At 38.8% G+C, this 6,571-nt stretch overlaps 1 pseudogene; it reads right to left on the bottom strand.

Moving 5' to 3' along the window:
* Positions 1 to 4,211: 4,211 nt before the first annotated feature.
* On the bottom strand, positions 4,212 to 5,299 carry LOC123822817 (annotated as a pseudogene).
* Between the last annotated feature and the right edge of the window lie 1,272 nt (positions 5,300 to 6,571).

The following is a 6,571-nucleotide window of genomic DNA, read 5'->3' as shown; positions in this document are numbered from 1 at the left end:
TTCTAATACAGATAATTTAAAGTCTGTCCATATAGAATTAATGTGAGTGATCTCATCACTAGTACTCATGACTTCACATCAACATCAGAGTGTGCTTTTAAAGTTGAGAACCATGCCTTTGCCAACCACATAAAAAATTTACTTAAAGTACACACTAAGTACAAGTATAAAGATACCAGTCTTTCTGTTAAGCATATTGATTAATTTACTTCAAAATCTTAAATAGAATGATAAGATTTGTAATTTAGAAAAGTTCCTGTACTGGCCAGGTGACTCAGCTGGCTGGAGTGTCATCTGCACCCCAAAAGGCTTTGGGTTTGATTTCTGGTCAGGGCACATACTCTAGGTGTGGGTTTGATCACCTGTGGGAGTGTGTACGGGAGGCAACCAATAGATGTTTCTTTCTCACACTGATGTTTCTCTCTCTCTTTCTTTCCCTCTCTCCATCTCTGTATTTCTATCTACCTCCCTTCCCCTGTCTCTAAAATCAATAAACATATCCTCAGGTAAGGATTAAAAAATGAAGAAAAAGAAAAGTTCCCTTCTTATTATTTGCTAATTTTTAATCACAAACACAATTTAAAGTAACAAATTTTGAGGAAAAAATAAATGTAATAAAAATTTCTTCAAAATGCTTGCTTGTTTTTACATTTTAAAATCCACAGATAATATTTTTCTGGTTGCTGTAGCAAATGGGATTTTTTTTTCCTGATTTCTGTTTCTGGTATTTCATTGTTGGTGAGCAAAAATGCCTTTGATTTCTGATTAGTGACTTTGTATCCCACTATTTTGCCAAATTCACTTATTAAGTCAAGTAGGTTTTTGGTGGAGTCTGTAGGGTTTTCTATGTACACTATCATGTCATCTGCATACAGTGACAGTTTTAGCAAGCAAAATTTAACCAGAGACATTGAAATAAAGAACAAACTGACAGTATCCACAAGGGAGGGGGGAGAGGGATAATGGGGAAATTAGGGGAAGGGTCATCAAGGAACATGTATAAAGGACATGTGGACAAAGCCAAAGGGGATCGGATGGAGGGTGGAAGACAGGGAGGGATTGGGGTGGGGAATGGAGACAACTGTACTTGAACAATAATAACAAATAATTAATAAATCTACAGAGAATAAATAAATAAAACAAAAAAATATATAAAAGCCAATAACTTTTTGATGAACCGTTCATTTTTTCTCTGCAAAACCAGTTTTCACCCTTGACTCCTCATTTTCCCTAATTATGCACTTCCTTTATCACACCATTCACTGGGTCTTGTCCATTCCATGTCCTTAGTATTTCCATCTCCAGTGCAGCTCTCTTAGCTCATCATCTCTTTGCTTGGTTTACTGCCACAGCCTTATATATAGTTTCGTGGTTTCTTTGCCTTTAACCTCCGCTACCAAACTCCCATTCACAATCATCCTCTAAAATTCCAGCAGACTAATTGTTCTTTGTAAAATGAAAATATAATCATGGCACTCTGCCCTTAAATCCATCAACAGATTCTAGTAGTCCTCAGAATAAAGTTCAAACTCCAAAGGTTGGGACACGAGAGCTTAGATAATTAGGACCCAGTTTAGGTCTCTACCTACATAGTCATTTAATAATAAAAACCCGGAAGTACAAGGACTATAGCTTTCTTTCTTATGATCAGCAACAGTTTAATGAAGCCATAGCATTTATAGTATTCTCAAATGGGTACAATATAAAATCTGTCATAAAAATTAGTAAATGATGCAAGGTAGAATACATTTTAATACTGGTACAATGGTAATAGCAGCTTTACAAATATTTATCTATAGTATTTCTATAACAATTCTAGTGAACCTTTATTCCACAAGGATGATGAAATCATTTAAATTAAATTTATGTAATACACAGTGGTTTATTAATGTTAGAAATATTATGAATGCCTCACAAAATATTTTATACAAATATTCAACTGCTTTATTCTCAGTAATTTTTTTTATTCACACATAATATAGATATAACAAGCAGGTTAAAAAAGCTTTTACTGGAAGCACATGTTTCTTAACTTTATTATGTGTTCAATTGTTATCTATAAATGTGCTATAAATACAAATGTGGTTGTCATAAAAACAAAAGTGTCTGCAGGTCTGCTTTCCAGTCAGGTAACTTTCATAACATTCTTTGGCATCTCAAAGCAATATTTATCTGGGAAATTGCTGAAATAACTTTGAAGCCTAAGCTAACTAGGGGATAGTTCAAGGATATCATTTATGTAGATGCTCCCTCCCAAGCTAAAAAGTGCAGTGAAGATGTGAAGCCCCGTGGTTACTCTTCATGAAGAACTGCCATCCTTATTCCTGGAACCGCGGTGGAGGTCACAGCAGAAAGCGAATCTGGCACCTTCAGTCATGCTCACACCAATGCGATTTCCCCTTCCTTCAGGTTACTTAGAGCCTTAGTGCTGAGGAGCCTTGTTGAAGCTATAACGTGTCCACTGCTAAGCAGATATATCTGACAAACTGGGGGCTCCCAGAAATACTTGGCAACTTTGTAGGGGACTGACTGAGAGGGTCACCAAATACAATGTAGAATGCCCAGTTAAATTTGAATTTCAGGTAAACAATGAGTTTTGTTTTAGTGTACATATGTCCTATGCAATATTTGGTACACCATCATACTAAAAAATTATTCATTTCTTAATAGGACATATTTGTATTTAAAAATTTGTTTTTCTGAATTTCAAACTTGATTGGGTGTTTTGTGTTTACATTTTCTAGATCTGGCAATCTGGACTGGCAGGAAGAAACAAAAACACAGTTAGGTGTACATTACTACTGTTATTGAATCAATAGGCTATCGAAGACAGGGTATCAGGTCTTACAGTGAACCTCCTACAGATCTCAAAGATCCTCCACAGGTTACTGCAGAAAATACAAGTCTCATGTTGAGTCTTCATGAAATTTGTATTTAGCTGTATGAATGTGAACAGCAGATGTCAAAATAACAGATATCTCAGACTTCGGAGAGCCAGGTATATAACTACCCATCCAAGATACTAGAAATTATACATCCTAGTTTTTATGGTCACATTGGATCTTCTGCTTTCAAACCTTTTGGAAAATAGTTGGGTTTAGATGGAGGATGGTCTTATCTCTTAACTGTTTACAAGGAACAGAAATCAAATCCAAAGACTTGTGGGAGGAACTCTGTCCAGCAGCATGCTCCTCCCTTCCGCCATGGATGAGAAATAAATTGTCCCAGACACAATCTTGTTGTTCAGGTGGGAAAGGGAGTGGCAATTCCCTCTAGTGGAGAATGCATGAGCCCTTCTCCCAAATGGCTGTTATTGGGAATGGTATGTGTGGGTGTATACAGCATACTTGCACAGTTCATCAATCAAAGTCAAAAAGGCTATAGTCATACAAAAACAGGTATTATCTATTGATAACAATTGATGGAACACAGAGATTTGTCAAAGGTCAGGGTCTGTTAGTCATACTGATGCCAGAGGGTCTTTAAGACATCTTTCATGAGATAAGGAGTTTACTCCTTGTGCCTTGAACTTAAACATCTGGTTTTCATCACCAGGGCTGTACACACAAAGCAGAGCAAACTTCAAAGGATACAATGTACATTTCAGGCCTGAATCCCACAGGAACCCTCGGTGTTAATGTTGAGTCATGTCTGTCACCTGTGTTTTTACCTGGTATTCCAGGGAGACTTACTAGCCCCTTTCAGGGCTTGCTCTCCTGGGGCTGCAATCTCAGAAACCACACAGAGTGGTCCTCAAGAGAGGCTCTTTTTAATTGATCAAGTTTGTAGCATTTAATGAATGCATGAGCTTTACAGACTGAAATACTTTTCTTTTTAATTACTTAAAAATACCCAGGATGAATGGGAATGAGGTTATTATCTTAAAGTTATAACTGCACCCACAGAGTACACATGAGAATTACCTAGTTAAATTTGAACAACCTCTCTACCCTAAATTGAGCAATCCAGGATAAACATCACTTTGGGGATTATATTTTTCATTCTGTTCTCTTACTGTTCATGCAAACTAGAAAGTATCCAAAAACCCACTTTATACCCCAGTATATATGGGCTCCATACATGCTGTAATTCTTTAAATGGAATTATATATTAGCATAATTATTTATACATACTACATTTTTAAAAAAAAAGTGAGGTGATTTTATCAGCATATTTCGTGGATGATCACATGGAGCCAGGCAGAGTTGGCATTAGTTCCATTCATCAAAGCTGCTTGTGGAAAGTGGCAGAGTTTGAGCTGGGCTTCTAGGGTAAGCCAGCTGAAACTTCTTCCTCACAGCCCATGTCATTATTGGGGTCAGTCCAGTTTCTGTTTCCATATTTTTTTTATTGGTAAGGGGGTGGGGTCCCACCTGGGCTCTTTTCTATATCAACTTTTCTAAGTAGTTTCTGTAGATCTATCTGACTGTTACCAGGAGTAATTAAGACATTTGTAACTTGACTTGATGACACTTTGGAGTTGGGCTTCAGGGTAACACACCGCAGGACAGAGACCATAACTGGCTTTTGGTGGCAGATTCTGGCCTTTGGTGGTAGAACAAGCTCCTTCCTTTCATAAAATCTCTGTGTTTTCTTTAATTTTACAGTCTGTAGATCTTTAACTGTTATCTTCATGGGTCCAGTTTATTTTTAATGGTCCAGCCTGAAGTGCTTTAGTGGGACTGGATTTTCTGAGCAGCAAAGGTGCTGTGGGTGGAGGGGGTGGAGGCGGCGAGGGTGGAGGAGGAGGAAGATGGCCCGCTGGCTGTGGTTGTGTGGCAGGAAGTACAGCCTGGGGTTCTCCAGGAAGGGTTAGAAAACAGGCAGGCACATTTGTAGGCTTACCACTTATGTAACAGGTTTGACCACAGCTTGGACGGGAAGAATTTTCTGAGATAGTCTTCAGCACTTCCTGGAGCTTGCACAATTCGCTTTCCAAAATACAAAACTGTTATTTCAGACTATGAAGTTCTCGGTGGCAGAAACAGGAAGGAAAGACTGTGTCTTTCAATACTTCTAAACCCTGGATTATGCAGTTCTGGCACCAGTTGTATATAGGCCGTATTCTTCTTGTCCAAAGTTTTGTTGCATCTTGGATATTGGGAAATTTGAAGTTCCAGGATCATCTTAGCTGGCTTCTGCTATGGGGCATTTTTGTTGAAGAAATAACCACTTTTTCTGCTGAGGGTGGCGGAGGTGTAATTCTTTTGGACTGAAAATGAGAGGCTTTTTTTTTTTTTTTCAGTAATCTTTTGGCTTTTGTTTTTACCTTTCTTCTTTGTTGTTTGGACTTAAGCATGATTTTAGTCTAAGAGCTGGAGGATTAGATGACATCCAGGCAGTGGCCTCACCCTCCAGGACTATAGCTTTTTTATTTTATTTTTTTAATCTTCATATTCTCATTGCCAGCTCAGTGCCTGGAAGATAGTAGGTGCTCAATGTTTGTTAAGGAGTTTCTGGCATAGTTCTGTGGTTTAAAAATATGCTCTCAATCCATTGGAGCTTACTTAAAGTGAACAAGCTCCCGAATTCCCCACCAGCTCTTTCAGACCCATCTGTGTGCGTGTTTCCCAAACCTTCTCTGTCATTCGCTTCCTTGCACTAAGGTACTATTCCTTCCTGATACAACTCAGTGATCCCAGACAGTAGCCAGGGGTTACTTTCCAGACAACTGCCTGGGGGAGCCCTTCCCCATGATCGACTGAAAACCACTACTCTTTAAGTCGTAAGAGTGGAGTGTATGTAAAACTTAGTATATTTTATTTTTTAATTTGTTTAAACACAAGTCACATTTATTAGAGTCGTCGACTGTCAGTGACGGTGAGTTTCTAGCTGGTCCTGCCGTTCCTGGACCCACAATGCTCCATGACGGTCACAACGTCCATGCTGTCTTTCACCAGACTACAGACGACAGGCGTGCCATCCAGCCACTCAGTCTTGGCAGTGCAGATGAAAAACTGGGAACCGCCTGTTTTGAGTCCAGTATGAACCATGGACAAGATGCCAGGACCTGTGTGCTTTGGATGAAATTCTCATCATCAAATTTCTCCACCTAGATGGACTTGCTGCCTGTGCTGTTGTGATGTGTGAAGTCACTACCCTGGCACATAAATCCTGGGATAATTCTGTGAAAGTAGGATCTTTATAACCAAATCCTTTCTCCCCAGTGCTGAGAGCACAAAAGTCTTCTGCTGTCTTTGGAACTCTGTCTGCAAACAGCTCGGAGGGCTCATGTCAGCGGCAATGTCGAAGAACTCGGTGGGGTTGGCCATGGCTGGGCGTGGGGAGATCTAAGATGGCAGTGGCACCTGCAATACAGCCTGATTTTAATCACTAAAATTCAATTTTGCTATTCTGAGATGAAGAAATAGCAGCTTAAATATATTTTCAAAACCCCAGAAAGTTATTTTAACATTTAGCTTCTACATAAATAAACAAATAAATACTATTAAGTGGGAGGTTTTTAAGTTTTGAGCTTCTCAGGATATAGCAAGTAACAAAACAGAGAGCCTATTTCTCAATGGGGCAGACACACTTTAACCAAATATATACTATAATGATAGATTTTAAG

Source organism: Phyllostomus hastatus, unplaced genomic scaffold (assembly GCF_019186645.2).
Source record: "Phyllostomus hastatus isolate PE091 unplaced genomic scaffold, TTU_PhHast_1.1 phas_contig_432, whole genome shotgun sequence".
NCBI lineage: Eukaryota > Metazoa > Chordata > Mammalia > Chiroptera > Phyllostomidae > Phyllostomus > Phyllostomus hastatus.
Note: the sequence above shows the minus strand (reverse complement) of the source record. Positions and strands in the feature narration are given on the sequence as shown.